This window comes from Littorina saxatilis, linkage group LG11, assembly GCF_037325665.1.
Source record: "Littorina saxatilis isolate snail1 linkage group LG11, US_GU_Lsax_2.0, whole genome shotgun sequence".
Classification (NCBI taxonomy): Eukaryota; Metazoa; Mollusca; class Gastropoda; order Littorinimorpha; family Littorinidae; genus Littorina; species Littorina saxatilis.
The window spans coordinates 9,559,100-9,579,485 of record NC_090255.1 but is presented as its reverse complement, the minus strand read 5'-3'; the positions used below and the strand labels follow the sequence as shown (position 1 = coordinate 9,579,485).

The 20,386-nt window shown below is 39.7% G+C and overlaps 1 long non-coding RNA gene across 1 annotated transcript; it reads right to left on the bottom strand.

Annotated features, from left to right (window-relative positions):
* Window positions 1-18,191: 18,191 nt before the first annotated feature.
* LOC138979705 (uncharacterized) lies at window positions 18,192-19,512 on the bottom strand. Its single transcript, XR_011460107.1, has 2 exons — window positions 19,179-19,512; window positions 18,192-18,436 (listed from the first exon to the last, which is right to left on the bottom strand). It is a non-coding gene; the product is annotated as an uncharacterized lncRNA (long non-coding RNA).
* Window positions 19,513-20,386: the final 874 nt, after the last annotated feature.

Genomic DNA, 20,386 nt, shown 5'->3' with positions numbered 1-20,386 from the left:
ACCGAGACCACACACACCACGCGAGAGAGAAAGACTACAGGGAGGCATGCCGTCATGATGCATTAATTGACGTCAAACACTTTTGACCGTGACGTAATCTTATGCGAGCTTTATCCATAGTCTTGGATAACCACTCACACATAGACTCGGAAATGTTAAAGTTTCTACCACAGACATACACACAAACACACACACACACACACACGCACGCACAAACGCACAGACAGACAAAGTTACGATCGCATAGGCTACACTTCGTGAGCCAAAAATTTCCCTGAATTCAGTGTTACGTGTTTTTTGTTTTTAATGTTTACATTTAGTCAAGTTTTGACTAAATGTTTTAACGTAGAGGGGGAATCGAGACGAGGGTCGTGGTGTATGTGCGTGCGTGCGTGCGTGTGTGTGTGTGTGTGTGTGTGTGTGTGTCTGTGTGTGTGTGTAGAGCGATTCAGACTAAACTACTGGACCGATCTTTATGAAATTTGACATGAGAGTTCCTGGGTATGAAATCCCCGAACGTTTTTTTTCATTTTTTTGATAAATGTCTTTGATGACGTCATATCCGGCTTTTCGTGAAAGTTGAGGCGGCACTGTCACGCCCTCATTTTTCAACCAAATTGGTTGAAATTTTGGTCAAGTAATCTTCGACGAAGCCCGGACTTCGGTATTGCATTTCAGCTTGGTGGCTTAAAAAATTAATTAATGACTTTGGTCATTAAAAATCTGAAAATTTAAAAAAAAAAAATTTATAAAACGATCCAAAATTACGTTTATCGTATTCTTCATCGTTTTCTGATTCCCAAAACATTACCCGCTATTACGAGCTAGTCGTGTGACAGAGTTTTCTTGCACACGAGACTGTAGATGTTTCACGACGGCTTTAGCCGGAGTGAAACAGCAGCAGTCGAGTGTGCAAGAACACTCTCTGTCACACGACTAGCTCGTAATGGCGATTATGTCTCACAGCTTCAACAGAGGAGAGAACAAACACGTTTTGCGTACTCACGCTTGATAAACCTAAACACAGGAGCAGCCATTGTGGAGAGATCTACTTTTTGACGAAAGTGAACGAACAACTATGAATGACGTCTCGGTATATGTGAATGACGTCACAGTCATCGTCACAGTCTGTATCTTTTGAAGCATTCCATTCTTCATGACGTCTTTCTGTGTCTGCATCCGCGAAATGTTTGTTCTTTCCGGGGTCTTTGTCATCTATGTTCAGAACTCTGTCCTTCTAGTTTCAGACTAACAGGCCTCCTGAGCGAGCCACTTTCCAAGGGAAGCTAAACTCGCGTATGGAAACAGTACTGTCGTCTGGGATGCCGTTTTCAGTATTCTCAGCGTTGAAGAATTTGTAAAGAGAAGACACGACAACAGCAGGAGAAATAAAAGTCGTGTGTGCATTTTGGGGCTTTTGGAGGGACGATTTCGAGTTTGAATCCGTTCTTGCACATGCTCCAAAGCGTGTAACATACAATCTTGCACACGTTTGCTTTAGTAGTGGCAAAGAAGGAAAGCGTGTGACATTAACAGCTATTGTGTTTTCAGCGTAGCAATAGGGCCCGATATTTAGACGAGACAAGTATAATGCCGACGAGTCGAAGACGAGTCGCATTATACTTGTTCGAGTCTAAATATCGGACCCTATTGCTACGATGAAAACACAATAGCGTTTATATAGCTATTCTGACATTAAATTCTGTGTTAGAAATAGAGAATACTACATGGCTTGCTGTGTCGTACCAAATTTACACGAGTTGTTTTTTTAAATATTGAACTGCGAGCGAAAGCGAGCTGTTCACTATTTGAAAAAGCAACGAGTGTAAATCTGGTACGACACAGCAAGCCATGTAGTATTCTGTTTATCCTACATACTGTACTTACGTGTATTTTACTGAAAATGTCCTGCACTGATTCGAGGCAGCTAAATTGAAGACGCTTGTTTTGGAACCTCGATCTCTTCTAAAGCCTCGTGCAATCTATTACGTCAAACCAAAGAAACGTCACTCTGAAAGTGTGGCGTGACGTGTTAGTTCTAAAGATTCATCGAGGGTAATTAGCGAGCGCAATTTGTGTTTCTATAATGACGTTTGTCTCGGTGACTTTGGCATCATACGCAGTGGAAAAACAGGTCCCTGCCAGACTTGCTTGACATGACCTCATTTACATGATATACACACGTGTGATTTGAACGATTATTATCTCACGGGTGTCTCTCTCACGTATGTAGGATAATCATGTTTTTGTCAGCGACAAGTACCAGAATGGTCCATGTCGTTGATTGCAGACGACGGTTCCCTTTCCGCATGAAGCCACGGAAATAACCGAACATTGAAAAAAACCCGGACATGTATTACGGAGACAACTCGAGATAACCGGATGCTTAGCATTACGTCAATATGTTAGGAATCATATGACGTCATGACGTATCATGCTTGCCTACGTAGATTGTATGTTCGAAAGTCTGACTTCTGTTGGGAATTCGCGTGGTGAAGACAGCGGTAAATCTGTAGATGATAAGAGAACAAGGATTGTCTCAGAAGAAACGACGAAATGTTTCAGACCGGTAACTTCATTTCAACATTGCACTATACAATGGACGTTCTATGTGACAGAAGAGTTTGCTGATTTTGTGTTAAACATTGGAGAGATCGTCTGCTAGAATCCGAGATAGGTCGCTTCAGATTGCAGCTTCTGGAAATTTGCAAGGTTTGTTGCCTGTTAAAGAACTGGATTTTACACGTAATGTAGGGCCTATGTCATGTACAGTAAGCAACAACAAAAACACACACAAAGCAAATGGCATCGTCTGTCGACTAGTCACAGAGTGACAGAAACAAACCTGGCGAGGTATGCGTGTACTTTATACACGTGGAAGAAACCGGAACCACGCGTCTTTGTTATTGCCGATATCGTTTGGATATCGGCAAAAATGGCCAACTTTTGTATCGTTATGCTTTGATGATCGGAAAAGGGATGTGTGAGACCATCCAATCACAGCCCCCGAATTCCCCCACGTGTCCATCAGAATAGCTATATATAAATATGTTATATTCGGATTAAAAACAAGCTCTGAAAATTAAATATATAAAAATTATTATCAAAATTAAATTGTCCAAATCAATTTAAAAACACTTTCATCTTATTCCTTGTCGGTTCCTGATTCCAAAAACATATAGATATGATATGTTTGGATTAAAAACACGCTCAGAAAGTTAAAACAAAGAGAGGTACAGAAAAGCGTGCTATCCTTCTTAGCGCAACTACTACCCCGCTCTTCTTGTCAATTTCACTGCCTTTGCCATGAGCGGTGGACTGACGATGCTACGAGTATACGGTCTTGCTGAAAAATGGCATTGCGTTCAGTTTCATTCTGTGAGTTCGACAGCTACTTGACTAAATGTTGTATTTTCGCCTTACGCGACTTGTTGGTTTTTGTGCGTTTAGGATGCAGGGACACGCTGTTTGGGGAGCCCTGCTATATAGATCTGCCGTGTGTGTGTGTGTGTTCTTTCTTTCTTTATTTGGTGTTTAACGTCGTTTTCAACCATTCAAGGTTATATCGCGACGAGGAAAGGGGGGAGATGGGATAGGGGAAAGGGGGGAGATGGGATAGAGCCACTTGTTAATTGTTTCTTGTTCACAAAAGCACTAATCAAAAAATTGCTCCAGGGGCTTGCAACGTAGTACAATATATGACCTTACTGGGAGAATGCAAGTTTCCAGTACAAAGGACTTAACATTTCTTACATACTGCTTGACTAAAATCTTTACAAACATTGACTATATTCTATACAATAAACAAATAACAAGGGTAAAAGGAGAAACAGAACCCGTTAGTCGAGGGGTTGTGTGTGTGTGTGTGTGTGTGTGTGTGTGTGTGTGTTTGTGTGTGTGTGTGTTTGTGTGTGTGTGTGTGTGTGTGTGTGTGTGTGTGTGTGTGTGTGTGTGTGTGTGTGGGCTCTTCAATATAAGAATACTAGGAGTCGTACATGTGTAGAATTGAGTTTTCTCAGTCTTCAACGAAGATACATATCGCTACACGAGAATCGTGCGCAGTGTCACCAAGCTATTTTAATGAATATGAGCAGATGGGTAAAAGTTAAGTCAACGAGGTAACACGTAACACTCTTGACCTGTTAGATTTGATCGTCAATCAGCACCCTCATTCCAGTGTTCACAGTTCGGTTCACCGTCTCAGATCTGGTCATGCTTTTACATTAGATAAGACCATTCCACTTGGTCACATACCATCCCTCCATTTGGTCACATACCGTCCCTCCACTTGGTCACATACCATCCCTCCACTTGGTCACATACCATCCCTCCACTTGGTCACATACCATCCCTCCACTTGGTCACATACCATCCCTCCACTTGGTCACATACCATCCCTCCACTTGGTCACATACCATCCCTCCACTTGGTCACATACCATCCCTCCACTTGGTCACATACCATCCCTCCACTTGGTCACATACCATCCCTCCACTTGGTCACATACCATCCCTCCACTTGGTCACATACCATCCCTCCACTTGGTCACATACCATCCCTCCACTTGGTCACATACCGTCCCTCCACTTGGTCACATACCGACAATTTACAGCCTGGGTGCTCTTTATGCACATTGGGGATTTGTTTCAGGAATTAATGTTGTAAAAGCCACAAGGAAGAACAGCTGAAATTAAACGTGGTAAGTTTGTCCTTTAAACAGGCATGCGTAACAGTTAACTGAATAGTTACGAACTAGGAAAAGAAGCAGAAAATGTTTGTTGAACTCTTTTATAATTATCAGACACGGGGCAATTCTGTCTCGCCCTGCAATAGTTGGTGAACAAATAAATGTGTTACTATGCGTGGTTCCAATTGGCAGCTGTGCACGCCTGCTTTCTGCACGTAAAGGACTTCAGGCGTTGTACAAATACATGCTAAATCATCAAATCACAAACATAAAAAATCAAGGTTGCTTTGAGGTCATGTTCAGGTGATTTGTTGTTTTGTATTTGTTATTTTCTGGACAAAATGACAATATCTGACAAGTCATACCTTTCACACTTAAAATGCAGTAAGAGTTTCATGACCTCAAGACATGAACCGATAGTATAATGGCCCCTCGCCAATTGTCTAGGTCACTGTCGTGTTTGTTTTTGTATACGCAACGCATATGTTCTTTAAACTGCTTTGGAATGTTCATTATTTAGATAATTGCACGATTCACTTTGACTGAAAACTTCTCTATTCGGTGCTTATAAATCCACCCACACTCAGTTCCTGAAGACATGCATACAATTCCGGTACATGTATTACGCATTTTTCATGATAGTTTACTATGCTGAAATCATACAGATGGAGAACATTTTGGAATAAACGCATCAGTCTCCAACACGGTCGCTCTGTAGAATCCATTCCACAGGTTGTGGTGACTAGCTATCACGACGTGTAGAACTTGGCAAACGTGTGTCAAAAAAGATTTAATTGGTGACGTCACACGTACACGTTCTTAAAACTTTCTAGACCTCTAAGTTGATTTTGATTACGAACCCTGTTTTGGGTTCATCAGATGTTTAAAGACTCAGATATCATAACAGACGATTGTTACAAGTTACGTTAAATCCATTGCGGTGATCATGCAGTTGTTCACTTGATGGGATTGTGACCATGATTGTGAGATCGTCAGACTTGCTGCGTTGTATTCCTGATAATGTTGAGTTTTGAGCACGCTAAAGATCCCATATTTGTTTTTCGAGATGAACGAAATATCCTGACAGCTGGTGGTGTAGAGATATATATATTCACCAAACAAAACCACTCAGATCCCTTGAATGTAAAGACAGTTTGCGACAGCCAGTGTAGACATTTCACCGATAACATTTATAATGTTATGCACTACAGTTTGCACAAATACGTCCGGTAAGTCCGGATAGCCATCATGTAATGTCATGTCATGTACAGCTTTATGTCAGAGAGCTTTGCTATCAAAGCCAAGTTGAATTGATTGATGGACCGATTATTTGCTGTATACACGGAGTATAGCTAGTTCTCTCCGTCTTTCTGTCTGTTTCTCTCTCTCTCTCTCTCTCTCTCTCTCTCTCTCTCTCTCTCTCTCTCTCTCTCTCTCTGTCTCTCTCTCTCTCTTCCAAATAAAATGCTAGAAAAATAAAAGCCATTATATTTGCCCCCCTTCCCCTCACACATCAGGCATCTGTATTTCTAAAGTATACGCACGCAATTTCCCGCAGGTGTCTGGACACCCTCAACGCAGGGCAAAGCATGGGCTACTGTCCGATCACGCTTTGTGAATTCAAATACAAAGTACTGTGAGCTCATTATCATCCAAAACAAAAGATCTGCTGGCGGGAAATGTTGGCAAATACTGTAGATGATGATTTGCTGTTGTTGCTGTTGATAGACCTGTGCTGATCAGATTGCTGGCCTGTTGGTTGTGTTACTGACCGATGACTTTATTTGTTGACAGGCCAGCTTATAGAGGCATTGTGATACTACGCTGTATGGACATCACCCTTCAACAGGAAAGACTGAAACGGGAACAAGGACGGACAATCCTTGAAATTTTAGGCCGGACGTCATTAATCGTTTACTGATGTAAGAACTTAAAGAACCCATCGCAATGAAGTCAGGAAGGTTTCGTGACCCATTTATTCATGATCTAACATATTTAGAACAACATTAAATAACGTAGCATAACATAATATGACGTTAAATAAATGTCACGGTACATAACAGAACACACCTTAACGTAATAAAGAATAGCATTCATCCCCCGTTGCAAATTACAGTTTACAATTACTGAATTAGGTAATGACTTCAATCGACCAGCGCTTTGATACAAGCGCCTGTGGTTTTCAGGCAGAGGTATGATCTTACCTCATCCGGGCCAGATCTCAGATAGTAAACTGTTTTCGGGAGAAAGATTGTGCCTTTAAAGATATACACCTATTTTCCGTATTTTGTGATTTCCTGCACAAACTCAAAGTATACATCGAGATGAGCAAAAGCAGCCAATATTTGTTGATGTGTTTTAGAGCATTCTAATGTGATCGAAAGTATAAAAAAAAAACTCCGAAGGCGTAAGATATAGACTAGTCACCTAAACATCATGATGTACAGTACATATTTCGGGGCATATTTCGTAAACGATAGGTGTCATGACCTGATAATTCCACGCACAAAGTTGAGTTTTGGTATGTGTCATAGTTGAGAATGGTCTTGCTTTATAATATAAATGGACACCTAAGTAATGCTCTTAGAAATGGGTGTCACAATTCAAAAGACAAAATGACGTTGGTGTTGGTGAAACGCGTTGCAAACTGGCTCTGTATTTCGATGTTGGTTCAGTGGTCGGACAACGACGCTTGCCCCCCCCCCCCCCCCCCCCCCCCCTTTGATAAAATGAAGATTTGCATGGGGACGAAGAGTGTAAGGCATTCCCAAATTACGATTGATTGATCTTCGTAAGAATACGCATACCATATCTGCATAGCTTAACTGCACATACGATTTTATATCAAACAGGCTTTTGATGAAAAGAGTTAAATTCCTGTCTGAAATATGATGAATGTATTAAACAAAGGTGTTTGGGAAATTGTTTTTTCTTTGTTTCTATTTTGTTTTGTTTTGCTTTTACACATTTAATGTATATTCACATTGAAGTGAACTAGCCTAGGTCGCTTTCTCGCGGTTTACATAAATATGGGTTGTGTAAATGTATATCATTGCTCAAACTTATTGGCGTCACATCATTGTAACTGCTGTCACGTGTATAATCAATTGTAGCATTATTGTATTTTTGCCCTTTCTGTAGTTTTACTGCTTACTTCAGTTAGTATTTCAGACCGCATCGATTTTAAAACAATGCCATGTAACTGTGTCCGGCTAATGTACTATTCTCACATGCGCCGGTATATGTTTGCTGTTACGAGCATGCAGCCAATGAAACCCAATCGTGTACCGAAGCTTGATCATAAAGAGAAAATCTGAATCAGAGATCAGGCAACAAACCAGTTTTAGTGCTTACTTTATTAGAAATCATTATTATTTCAATTAGATTGTTTTGATCACCGATTATGTCTGATTTCTTTGCATATTTTTTGTTGAATTTTATTTGCCGGCAATGGAGAATTGTTCATACATTTTACACTCACACTTTTGGGGAATAGAATTGTGACTTACATTTTTTTTCTCGTAATTCCCAGCACTTGTAAGATTCGCAGCAAATTGTTTCTTTTGTCAACTTTATATCTCCATCAGAAACAGAGAGTTGTTTTTTTCTTTGTTGAGAAAAAAATGAATGTACCAAATCTCGTATTCCTCAATGTTCTCTGAAGAAGAAAATTACGATTAATAATACGCACAAGTTTTGTAGGGGTATAATGGTTTTTTTATTTGAGTAAGAGCTCTATACTTAAGCCCGGATTATTCGTTTCTACCCAGAACGAATGTATTTTTGTGACAGTACACAAACAACCACGGTATTGTCTACTTTTGCTACAAATTGAGATTTTACTGTAACACACTAGGACAAAAGATGCAAAACAACATACGACAACGGATTCGTTCGATCTTTCTTGGATTAGAGCTGTCGAGCTTCGGCGGGACGCACAGGAACCCGATACCCCGGTTTGTGGAAAAGATTCAAATTCTTCAGACAGTCCACAGTACAAACGTTGTTATGAGTATCCAAAATAAGGAAAATGAAAGGAATTATTCAATATTTTGTTGTTGTTGTGATTTCGCCACAAGTATTGAGCTGTAAGATAGATTAGGCCCTGTAGAGTCTAAAACAGTTAGGCATCTAAACATCAATAATGAAAGGAATTATTCAATATTTTGTTGTTGTTGTGATTTCGCCACAAGTATTGAGCTGTAAGATAGATTAGGCCCTGTAGAGTCTAAAACAGTTAGGCATCTAAACATCAAAACACGTTCACCTTTTCGATCTGGTTGCTTAGTAAATAGAGAACAGGACTTGTGATCCTCAGATTTCGAAGGTGTTTGGAAAAACTATTTATTTTGTTTTCTCTTTATTTTGTAGTAGATTTTACACATTTAATGTATATTCAAATAGACAAATAGAAGTGAAGTAGTCTAGGTCGCTGTCTCGCGGTGTTTTATTATGAATATGGATTGGATGCCTGCGTACATATTATTGCTCAATCATATTTAGGGTTAACAGTTCCACGGCCATTTTGGATTTTGCGCAAGCGCAGATCGTTTTTTCGAGAGTGTTTTTTAGAATAAATATATTTAAAGATAATTTGAACGCGTAGAAAGTGCACTTTTGTTGTCAATTTTACACTTGGGACCCCTATTTCCGAAATCGGTAACATGCATTACTGCACCCAATAATTGAGCAAGTGTATATGCCACCAAACGGATTGAACTTGAAGGTTATGCTAGAACTTTGATGGAAATGAACAGTCGCTTTCATTCACCTTCTCTAAAACCATGCTTTTTCGTGCAGAAGACACAAAAGACACTCGACGAAAACGTCTCGACCAATCATAATCGCTTTAGGTATCACGTGGGTTTCCTTCTTTCTTGCATGTAGCGCTGGAACTGTTAACTGGTGTGTTGGCGTCCCTTTGTGGTAATTGATGTTACTCGGATTTTCAAGTATAGCTTTAATGTATTTTTGCCCGTTTTATTGTTTAATTTTTTTCCTCCAGTTTTTCATTTTCTCGCTTTGGTGATGTGTTGATGTTACTCAGCAGTCTAAAAGTTGGATGTATTTATATCGTTGCTCAATTCAAACGTATTTGCGTCATATTATTGTAACTGCTGTGACTTGTATAACTGTAGCTTTATTGTATTTTTGCCCGTTTGTAGATTTACTGCTTACTTCTGTTTTATTTTAAACCTCCTCGGTTTTGCGACGATTTCGTGTAACTATGCCCAGCTAATGTACTAACCTCCATTGTGCTGGTATATGTATGCTGGTACGAACAACCAATCAAACGCAATCATTTACAGCACGGCTGGATCATATAGAGAAAATTTGAATCTGATATTGGGCAACAAACCAGTTTCAGTGTTTACTTTATTACAGAAATCATTCTTTCAATCAGATTGTTTAGTTTGTTCACCTATGACGTCTCATTTCTTTGCTTTTTTGTTGTTGAATTTTTTATGCCGAAAATGGATAATTTTTCATTAATTTTAATTGAACTCACACTTTTTGGGAATGTAATTGTTACTTATATTTTTTTCTCGTAATTCCTGGCACTTGTAAGATTCGCAGCAAGTTGTTTCTTTTGTCAACTATGTATCTCCATCAGAAACAGAAAGTGGTTTTTTTTTTTCTTCGTTGAGAAACAAATTAAAGTACCAAAACTATTTTTCCTCAATGTTTTCTGAAGAAGAAAAGAAAGTATTTAAAGTGTTACGATTAATAATAAACACAAGTTTTGTAGGGGTGGACATTTTTGAGTTGATTAAGAGCTCTATACTTCTCAGACCGGTTTATTCATTTCTTCTCAGAACTAAATGTATTTTTGTGACAGTACACAAACAACCCCTGTGTCGTCCACTGTGGCTACAAATTGAGAGTTTACTGTGATACACTAGGACAAAAGATGCAACAACGCATTCGTTCTATCTGTCTTAGTTTAGAGCTGGCGAGCTTCGGCGAGACGCACAGCAACCTGGTCCCCGGTTTGTGGAAAATAGTCCGACATTCCACAGTGCAAACTTTGTCACAAGTATCCAAAATAAGAAAAATTAAAGTAGCTATTCAATTTTGTTGTTGTTTAAATTTCGCCAAAGTATTAAGCTGTAAGGTAGATTAGGCCCTTTAGAGTCTAAAATAGTTAAGCATCTAAATATCAGTACATGTTCACCTTTTCGGCTTTTCTATTTCAAAGTACAATGTATTCGGCTTTTTTAAAAACATTTTTTGTGGTATAAACCTGTGCTACTCTCCTAAAAGGAGATGTTGTCACTGACATCTTCTCAAATGTTATTAATTATTGACAGATTATTTGGTAGGATATGTGTACTTTTATCACATTAGCATTATATTGTGTTTTATAGAAGTGCGTAATTTAAACTTTTTTCTTCAGTCGGTCATCTTCATACATGTGTAAGTTTCCGAAATCAAACGCGATTAATTCGCTCATTTTCAGGACTTGGGTGCACTTGTCCAGCACAATTTACATATGATATTTTATACATTAAAAGAAGTGTAAAATCCGTTTTACTCTAAGGATTAACGTGAGAGTTCTCCTACACAACAATATTTTCTGCTGCGGTAACATTTATTATTAAAAGAAACACACCTATGGATCTTTTATTTGCAAAACATCATCTAAGCGCTAGGGTAAAAGGAGGTTACTGACATAGGCTACCTACCTACCTGAGGGAAAGCTCAGATTTTTCTTAAAGGTCCAATCCGCCTCGTGAAAACAGTGCGGCTCTTCGTCTCAGATGTGGCCAGGCTTCAACACTGGATAAGACCATCCTTCCACTTGGTCACATACCAAATATCAACACCGTGGGCTCTGGCTGCTTGCTGTGGGGAATGGGAATGTTTGTATGAATTGATTTGTGAAGAAACAAAACACACAACCAATTGGCTTTTACAAAATCACTTTATCAACAAAATCACCCTGTGCACAGAGAGCACCCAGGCTGGTGATTCCTGGTACGTGACAAAGTAGAACGAGGGTCTTATCTCGTGTGAAATCCTGGCCAGATCTGAGACGATGAGCCCACTGTTTTCACGAGCAGCACGTGGAAGATGACGTCAGCGACTGTCAAACGACACTTTTACTCCATCATCTGTCACAACTGCCCAGAAAACTGAAGAGAACAATAATGGTTTAATCTTTGTTTTATGTTACAAAATTTGCTGTTTTATTGTGAAACAGGATTCTGCAGGAGATGACCGATTGATGAAACACTTCCATATACTGTAGTCAGTTTTTGTCTCTTTTCATTAAAAAAAAAGTTCACAAATGCATGTTCTTCGAAGTCATTATGTTTTTAAACTTGTTTTGTGCCTGCGCCTGTCTGAGTGAAGTTTGTTTGATTTGTCTCTAGGCTGTCACTTGACTGCGTGTGTCATTGTTTGTTTGTCTGTCTGTGTGTCTTTTTGACCACCTCATTGAGTGTCTGTCTATCTGTCTGAGAGTCTGTCTGTCTGTCTGTCTGTCTGTCTGCGAGTCTGTTTACCTGTCTGTCACTTCCAATTCTGTCTGGTGAGCCAGTGCAGTGCAGGACTCAGAGGAACACATGAGAGTGAAGTGAAAGCCAGCGCATGATGTGTGTGTGTGTGTGTGTGTGTGTGACCCACACAAAAAAACTAGCTGAAGGTGGAGCTCATAAAAATAAAAGCTGGTTGTTTTTAACAGATTCATTTATACATATTCACAAAGCATATCAATGGGGTCCTGATTTGGCCTATATGGTCCGCTGGACCCAAAAAGCAACAACAATCAAAGCATATCAATTAAATATTCTTCATTTTCACTTTCACACATGCACGACACTAACCGCAGACGGCTCAGAACTTGCCCCTTGTGACTAATACAGAGGGCCCCAAAGGGTTTAAAATCGTGATCGTGATTGGCGTTTTTTGACCTTTCTGTGACCGTGATTGCCGAAATTTCCATTTCTGTGATCGTGATGGGACTTTGTCCGTGATCCGTGATGACAAAAAATCAAGTCTCGTGATCGTGATCGTCATTTGTTTTCGTGATCGTGATGGGCATATTGCAAAGCATTTTATTTTCAACGTACATTTTTCACAGCTGTATCACTCTATGATCCTCTATTCGTCAAGGAGCCAATCCCAATTGAAGGGAAGCAACAACACATTCAGAAATATAATTTTGACAGCGATTGCTTCCCTTTAAGAGAACCAATCACACAAAAAAGAGATCCAATCAGAAGGCAAATTGCAAAAGTCTGCTAAACTTCATCCAATGGAAGGGCTTCGTGCAAAAGTTTTGAGTGCATTCAGTCAAATTCGAATTCGAAGATCAAAAAAGGCGTGCAGCGGTACTGTCATCGAACTTCTGTTATATTTTGTGGATTCAAGCCAGACCAAAGCAGGCGGCGAGAATGCCTTCCTTGGTGGAAAGGTCAGGCTACGGGTCGGTCTTTCCGAAGACGAAATATCAAGGTATGTTGATCTATGTTGCTCTATGACTGTTCTGAATGTAGGCAAAGATCTTGAAATTTGTTCAAGATCTTTGAGTTGGAGTGAGATCATTGACATTGTCGACATTGCCACGTCCGGCTGTCACTCGCTCAGTGTGACCTCGACTGGCTCGAGATCGAGTCTGCGTGTAGCCAAAACCGAAACTATCAATGTGTTTTTCATCCCAGCAACGTGGACACGCTTGAAATAGATTCTAATTGTCGCTTCTTTGCATTAAGCTTGGATTTATTTTAGCGCCTGTAAACTTTAATATCAACAATGGGTTAAATTCAGAAACAATGGCGGGGAGACGTGCCAGTTTGGGTCACTTGATCCTCATGTCAAAGACGATCAAAGTCATGTTCGTTGGGGATTTTGTCAGGCATGCTACTTTTCCGGTAATTGCCGGAAATCCGATAAAGCCGTTTTCAAAATCCAGTAAAGTCAAATTTATTCCGGTGAAGTTGAAACATTTCCACAAAAACGATCCGTGTAAATATCGCGCAACGCGACCGGGCGCCGGTCTCAATGAAGCCATCGCACAGTAGTGTTGTTTTCACCAGTTTGGAGGTGTGTTGAATGGTAAAATGGGATTTTTTAACAAGATCACAACACTATTACAGCCCTGAAAATGATGCCCAGAATGCACCAGATTGCACAGATTTTAACCGTTTTTTGAAAAAAAATCCGGGCCCCCCTAGTTGGCTCGCCTGCTTCGCAGGCTCAGGCTTGTGGCTTCGAGTTCGAGAGAGAGAGAGAGAGAGAGAGAGAGAGAGAGAGAGAAAACAATGAAAACAACATTCTTGTTACTGATTACAAATCATATTTATTTCTATGTGTGTATGAAAGAGAATTTAAAAAAAAAAAAAAAAGTGCAACAGTTCTCACTTTGTGTTGAATAAACAATAGATCCAGAGGAGCGTGTGGTTGTGTTTACTTTGACACGTGCTTTCTGTACATGCAACTTTTAAAAATTAAGGTAACTGTGATCGTGAAAGCTAAAATTTCCCTTCCCGTGATCGTGATGATACCCCCCCCCCTTTGGGGCCCTCAATACAGTAGAACCGGTCTAGGACTGTGTGATGGACAAGTTCACTGGACACGAAACACGGACGGCGAACAAGCAAGCGCCAGGACTTAAGAACTGACGGAGTCCGAACGGCTGAGCAAGTTGGTCCCGAGTCAGCCGGTGAGAGGACAGGCACCTGCCGCGCTGCTCATGCAGTCAAGGGAGCACCAAGTAACTAAGCCAAGGGGGGGGGGGGGGGGGGAGGGGGTTCCGGGGTTTCCGGACCCCACCCCTAGCCTTATAGAAAAAATAAAGGAAAGAAATAAAATTAAAAATTAAAAAAATTGAAAAATAAAGAAAAAATGATGGCTCACATATTGCACCAAATTGCTCCATTTTCCTTGTTTTCATCCAAATGTTCCGGGGGGGGGGGGGGGTGGGGGGGAGGGGGCATGCCCCCATACGTCCCTTGGACCCGGCCTTTGTCTTCTAAATTACTGTTTTGGGAAGGTAGTCGGGGGATTTGTTGGCTTGGTCCGTTTTCCTTGTTTGTATCCAAAGTTGTCTTGTTGAATGCACTTTTTGGAAGGTGTGTTCAGGGTAGTTTCTTGGCTCAGATTGCACCAGATTGCTCCATTTCCTTGTTTTCCCAACATTTCCGGGGGTGGGGGGGGGGGGGGGGGGGCTGCAGAGGTTTTGGCGCTTCGCACCCTCAACTAAGCCTTTTTCGTCGTGGATCTGTCACTAAAAGAAATTTGGAAACAACAACAAAAACAACAACAACAACGAAAACAACAAAAACAACAAGGTAAGTTTTTTTTATGTAAGAAGTTCAACCTTTTGCAGGACACAGCGTAATAAAACTCTGATCTTTTCGGTCGCAAAACCGACAACCTCAACCTCAGAGGAGCCTCCACAATTGTCATTCACTTTTTGCACTGCTGTCCAGCTGGGGAGCGAGATTGTGAACTAAACGGTATTGTTTTAGTACAGCCACTTGTCATGATACACTCGGATGAACTGTCTATGCGAATGAGGAACTTTAAAAACAATAACACAAATGTTTAAAAGAGAACATTTTGTCCTTACATCATTGATACAAACGCGGGGGGTTGGCGTTTACAAGGTACTGTGCCATGTGCACAGTTTTTGACCCAAAGTAGGGCGTGGGCGTTTACTCAATACTGGGCGTTTACAAGGTAGTTTACAGTACACAACAACATTACCTAAAACCAAACCCAACAAAACAAAACAACAAATGCGACACCAAGTCGCACCAAACAAAAATCCGAACTGGATTTATTGAAGGGTCTTGGAGGAAAAACTCACGTGTGAGCTCTCGTTCGAAAGGTGTTAGTATGAGTTTATCCCAGCGAAGCTGGAGGTATCCCGTGAACGCTATTCACGACTTTCCGACCTTGACATTGTAGCTAGGGTCATGTGGGTGTTGGCATCATTGTCCAATCAGAAATAGTCAATGATCATCTCCTCAGTGTGTTCCGGTCCGGAACGCAAAACAGTTTGTGCGGAAAAAGAGAACGTGGTTTGACAACTAAAGGGCATTTTGACCGGCTCGCACTACAGCATCGTTCACATGTGGGAGAATGACACATCTGACAAATAGCCAGTGGTTACCAACATGAGAAACTGGGGATAGGAATCGTAATCCGTATGTAAGTTTGAAGCGGCCCTGACGCTGTTGTACGTCAATCCGAAGAGAAGCTATCGTACTAGGCCCTAGGTGACATTTCGTCAAGTTCCACTCCCAGTTTGCCGACTCTATGGCCCTCCCCCCGCCAAACTGCTGCACCCGGTGGCAGGGAAAGCAGTTCGACTTAAGGTGACTGCAGGGCAAGTTCAATTTTGCAAGCTAAAAATAAATGTTCTACTACCTTGTCAGTCTAGATCTGGAACTCATGAAACAGCACTATTCAAATCCCCATAAAGTGAGCTGGTGTTTTTCTAGATCTAAGCATCGACCGAATTCAATAGAAATGTTCCTTGCATGGCATAATTATTTACCTAAATCTGTTATTAAGTTTGTTGAAAATCAAAGTATTCGTTTTTTGTTTGTTCGCGTGTCTGGTTTTTGCTTAGTCGATTAGCTTACACGATGTGTGGCTTTTTATTTTGTAAGGGTGGTTTAGCATAATGTATAAAATGAGACCTAGACCACATACGCCATGAAAGTAGAGTTCCCCGTTCAATACCAAGATTGCCAGTATTGATATTCAGACAACTTTTGGATAAATGTGTGGGGCTGTGGTGTTGCAGTGGTAGATTGTTTGCACGGGTATGTAGGTAGGTACGTGTACATCCGTGTGCTTTTGTGCAGGCATTTGTGAAGCAGGAACATGCAACATTTTTGACAAACATCAGGGTTGTGTGTGTGTGTGTGTGTGTGTGTGTGTGTGTGTGTGTGTGTGTGTGTGATAAAACCAACTAAGCTTACATCCAGCACAAAAAGCTTCAGCTCTACTTCACCAGTCAAAGACAAACGCATTGTTTTATTCAGCTTTTGACACATATATTCACTCGATCAGAATCGAACCCTCTTCGTGAATATTTTATTTCAGAAAAAAATAACATATTGATTCTACACAACAAATGGTATTGCTATATGCTATGAGTATGAACGATGAAGACTAGCAACCTAGACAGATGAGGCATCAAGTTTCTTAGCCTTTTAGCCTCTTATGTTGCATACATGTCATTTGTTTTTAATTTTTATCTCCTGATAACTGACCAGAAAGGTACGTACAAACATCGATTCTGCAACTACCTCGTAAACTTTTCGATCGCTAATACACCAGAACTTGATACAGTATGCAACACTCACAGGCTTGGTTACCTGTTGCATTGAAACGACAGAAGGAATTAAAAGACTATGTAACTGAGAGGAACCGATGTATTCAAGTTCAGAACGAAGCAGTTTCTGCCTTGGAGCCTGTATCTCATGCTATGGAGCCACTAGAAGAGAAATGTCTGGCGTAGTTTGACCCAACAGACAGAGAAGTCAAGGGGGGTAATCTATCGACAGCAGTTGTATTGCTGGTTTGTATTTGATCTTACAAACCATTCTTATTAACTTGTATAAATAGTTTATCGCTTCAGTAAACACTCATCTATTTTGAAGATTACGTAATTTTCAACAACAAAAATTTAAAAAAATTCGCAATTCAATATTTCACGCAAATTTTACTGATCCGCAAACAATTTTGCATGAACAAGTGTTATGTTAGGGAGAGAGTACGAGTGCGTAGTTAGACATATTTTGAGTGGAGTAGCAAAAATGCTTTAGCCATGTACTAATTATGTTATTGAACTGCTTAGCGGAGATTTCCAGATCAATCATACGGCGGTGAAAGACTGGTCTCTAGTACGGTCTATACTTACAAAATATAAAAATAAACAAACAAACCAACACAAAAAAGGTTTGTGTTGCACGTAGGATTTAAGTATTTAATTGAATAGAAAAGGCAACATCGGAATAAAAACAAATCTCGTGGTTCTCTTGTCAAGGAGTATGCACAGAATATGAAAGAAGATTGTGGAGTAGGCTGCTTTCTATTCTACTGCTCTAAATTAGCAAGAGGCAAGCTTTACAATGCTATTCACACCAGGATGCAAAGCATTCAAAGCTAAAGCTCTCAAATCACAATAGTTACAAGACAAAACACACTTCTTGGGGCTACAAGAAATGTTAATATTTGTAAGCACACAATTGGACACATTTTTGTAAATATTTGTTATTGCCTCCCTTGAATAAAACTTATTAAAAAAAATATTCTGAGAAAAAAAGTTATACTTAAAAGCAAAGCTATCAAGAAATAGGTAGACAACCCGTGTAGATACCTTTATTCTTAAGACATTTTATTTTTGGAGGATGTCACTATGCAATTTTACAGATTTAAAAAAAAAAGCTTTAGATGATCTCCCTTGAACAAACATTTCTTGTTTTTACTATGTGTTAGTTTTAAGGGTATATAGAAGAACAATAAAGAAAAAATGCTGCAAATTGACTTGGACGTATTTACAATTTAATTAAACAAAATGTTTCAAATTATCTGATAATGAAATTCTACATTAAAATTAAAGCAGATCTAGGGACTTGTGCACAACATAAAACATAAGGAACTATGATCTGCATCGCTTGTTATGATGATAATGGCTGGCACCTGTCGACCGACTTGCACGCCATAATTCTATATGTTTTACTATGCGCCCTGCATGCCAATGGTCTTTCTCTGGGTGGCTCGATTCTGAGGAGATAAAGAAAATGCATTTTGTGCAAGCAGTACATAATGACAACACACATACAATTACTTAAAGCAGCTGCTGGTTTCAGAGTATTTAGTTAAAGGCCCACCCCAACTTGTTTGCCTCAATGTCGCAGATTTGGTCAGACTTTCACAATGAGTAAGATAACAAATTTAACAATGTTTTGATTTAAAAAAAAATAGTATTCATTTTTGTTGTTTTCGGCCCCATTCACTGGGAATCTTACTCAAGGACAAGGATTTTTCTTAGGAATATTAATTTGTATGTGAAGCTTCCAAGCCCTAGCTTCAGAAACGACCAAGAAACCCTCAATAATGGATTTTGTTGTGCATAGTGATGGCTATCCAACCGAGTGGCGGAGCACTGGTGAATCCTTTCATTCTCCTGATTGCTTGATTCTGAAATGACATTGTGGAGTTGGTAGTTATGTGAGTGTGTAGTGCCTGCTCTTCGTTGTTTAGTCGGGGGGAGGGGGGGGGGGTATTGAATCATATGATCATAAAGTAAGACTTCACTGTGATGTGCAGAGATTTAGTCAGGTACACAACATTGCTATGCTATCACGAAATTAGATGTTCTATCCTCTAGATGGGCTACACAACTACATCAGATGTGATAGTTGGGTTTTTGCAAGTCAGCAACATGTTTTGAAGTTCTCATTGGGTAATCACGGCTGACATCAAACACAGAAAAGGTGGAAAAAACATAAATCAATGAACTCACCTTCCCTGCATTGTGATACTAGCCATATGGGTCTGCCGAAGTAGCTCCTGCACATATTGAATTAAGTATTCATGTTATTGTTAGGATCACACTTTTTTCTGGTACATGTATATCAGACTGGAAAGTTTCTCAAGGCTTGAAGAATTCAAGAGCTTGCCTATCCCCAATAAAAAATAAAAATTTAGTATGCAAGTATTTTCAGGGTCTCAAGGTTTTAATATGAAGTCTGTTCCTCTGGGGTCATGGAGAAACAAATTACAAATGAGAACATACTGTTACACAACAAATTCCGACCAATTTAGGACACACCATAACATAACTCACAAACAAACAACAGCAATACAATAATTAGTCTGCAAATACCTAAACGTCGTTCACACTAGGTATACAAAAATAAAAAAGCACATTCAGGCAGGTTTGACAAGTAGACCATTCCAGCTACTGTTCCAGACCAAAGGCCATGTTTCCCCTTACTCTGTGATTGTAATCATAATTATTGTTTATGAATGACTTCAGTTTTTCTAAGTAAATCTCTCGTTGTAATTACTGGTAAATGCATTATCCCAATTAAGATATCCTCACATCTAACCTGCGTAAACTTCATTTCAAGGGTTTTAATTTTTTTTTTAGCTGGCCAAGAAATTATAAGCATTCCTCAATTATGTTCCTGTCAGACTCAATGAGCTAATCTTATAAAAAAAATTAAAAAAAGGTAGCATCTTATAATATTCTCACGTGAATTATAGCTAATCAGAAAACTAGTATTTAATTTTTTTTTAAACTCAAACTGAAAATACAGGCATGCAACATTATCCTTGCTGTTTTGTGATAACCCTTACCATCAACTATTCTATTTCATTTCCATCTTAACAGGCGTAGCACCTCTCTGGAAGCCAAAAGAACACTTTAAATCCACCCCCCCCCCCCCCCCCCCAGTACTGAGTAAACATTGCTGTGCATATTTAAAAAACAAAACAATGCCCGAGTCTCCAGTCACCTGTTTATGTTGTTGTCCTTGTACTTCACTTGTAGCTTAGCTGTTCAAGAAACTGTTTCTCTGATCACATGATCAAAATTCAAATACTTAATAAACCAATTTTGATTCTATTTCTTCAATAATAAGTTGAACGTCTGCATATGTAATTGCCACAATTTACAGAGTTTCTGAATAAATGCTGCAAGAAAAACCAACAGAGTGAACAGTTTGT